We start from the raw sequence: 2,500 nt of genomic DNA, 5'->3' as shown, positions 1-2,500 counted from the left end.
TTTCATGGTGAATCACGTTTCAGTGATGGTGTAGTTGATCCGTTTAGTAGAAAAAATGGAACATGAAACGGTGCATAATTTATTTGGTTCGTCATGAAATTATTGCATGGTGAATCTGTTTCGGGATCTTGAAGATTGTAATCTGCTCCAGAATCTTGAAAGGATTAAATGAAAGATTGCATCAAATCATGAGTGAAATAAAAAAAATTAATTTACATGAAACAAGTTTCATGAAGGTGAAACTGGGTTATGTTATAATTGATTCATGAGTAATATGAAATCATTTCATGGTGAACCATGTTTCAGTGATGATGTAGTTCATCCGTTTAGTAGAAAAAATGGAACATGAAACGGGTGCATAATTTATTTGGTTCGTCATGAAATAATTGCATGATGAAACGGGTACATGATGAATCTGCTTCAGGATCTTGAAGATTATAATCTGCTCCAGAATCTTGAAGATTGTAAGGAGTAAAGGAAAGAATGCATCAAATCATGAGTGAAATAAAAAAATTAATTTACATGAAACAAGTTTCATGAAGGTGAAACTGGTTCATGGCGTAATTGAACAATGAGTGGTGAACTGCTTTCATGGTGAAACTCGTTTCAGTGATGGTGTAGGTGATCCATTCAGTAGATGAAATGAAAAATGAAACAAGTGCATAATGTCGACGGTTCGCCATTAAATAATTGCAAGATGAAAAATAAATTAGTTTCATTAATAATAATAAATGTTAACGTAAAAATAATAAATTATTTTACAAAAAATAGATTAGTTTCATTAATAATATGATATATATGATATGGTTTCTTTGAATAAATGATTATTTGGTTTTACCCTTTTGCTCTTATCGGTATTATAAAATGTATTTTCAATTTTTTTTATTTTTAATTTCTTTAAATAACTTTGATTAATCTTAACCATTGATCAAGAAAATGGATGAGTGAGATTGGTTTACACGGTTTACACAAATGGAGACGGTTTTTATTTGATCGCTCCTCTCTCTCTCTCTCTCTCTCTATATATATATATATATATATATATATATAGGGGAGCAATCAAATGCAAACCACTCAATTTGTACAAATCGTGCAAACTTCATTCAACCAATCATAATTTTTCATTTTGTTCAATTTTTTTGTAATTATGATAGGTTTATTAATCGTTTTTATTGTGGAGGGTGTTAATCATAGATATTATCATCTTCATTATTTTAATTTTGAAGAAATACATTAAATAGTTTCATTAAAATTTCATTAAGTATTATATGAAACAATTTCATAACCATATATGAAACAACTTCATCAAAAAAATATTATATGAAACAATTTCACAAGAATAAACAATTTCATGAAAAAATTTCATAAGATTAAATAATGAAATCGACGGATGATGGTGGTTTGCATGGTTTACACAAATAAGGGTGGTTAATTTTCATTTGATCGCTCCTATATATATATATATATATATATATATATATATATATAGGGGAGCCTTCTTTTGAAAACCCATGAAATTGTGATAACATTGAGAACTTGTGCATAATGTGTTATTTCATATGATTTTTTTTCCATTTAAAAATAGGATTTAGAAAATTGATTAACATATATATATATATATATATATATATATATATATTTCACAATGTATTTGTTTGACTTGTACTTGGTTCACAATGTGAACATTTTTTATGGGTTTGGGAAACAAATAATACACATAAAAGAGTTTCACATTGTGAACCGAATACGTATGTATGAAACACATATATATTAATCAATACATTAAATATTATATTTAGACGGAAAAAAATCATACAAACATAACCTTAAACTAGAAGTTCTTAGGGATCTCATAATTTTTAGAGTTGTCAAATGATTAAATCTATATATATATATATATATATATAAACAAACATAAATATAAACGGACGAGACCATTGTTCATGTTTGTCCATTTAACTAAATAAACAAAAAATATGTTCATGTTCATTTGTTTATTAAATAAACGAACTTTACGTCGAACGGTCCATGAACGATTCGTTAAACGTTAAGTTTGTTTGCAAACATGCATATCTATTTTTGAACTTAATAAACTTAAATTTTCTTTGAAACTTTATGTTTTGCAAAATAAAAATAGAAAATGTTTTTATACAATTTGTGGTCTCAAAAAATATGGATTTTTAATATAAAAAAGTAAGTAAAATAAGTTATGTTTTTTTTATGTGCAATATATTTATAAATTATTTGTTATTTATAAATTTCCTTATTATAAAGGGAAAATTGCATCAAAATGGAACCAACTTTCACCTGATTCCTATTTTGGAGAACCAACTTTTAAAATCGTCATTTTGGGGAACCAACTTTCACTTGATTTTTATTTTGGGGAACCAACTTTCAAAATCGTCATTTTGGGGAACCAACTTTCACTTGATTTTTATTTTGGGGAACTAACTTTCACCTGATTCCTATTTTGGGGAACCAACTTTCACTTGATTTTTAT

This window comes from Cynara cardunculus (assembly GCF_001531365.2).
Source record: "Cynara cardunculus var. scolymus isolate 2C chromosome LG 1, CcrdV1, whole genome shotgun sequence".
Lineage (NCBI taxonomy): Eukaryota > Viridiplantae > Streptophyta > Magnoliopsida > Asterales > Asteraceae > Cynara > Cynara cardunculus.
This window is presented reverse-complemented; position numbering follows the sequence as displayed.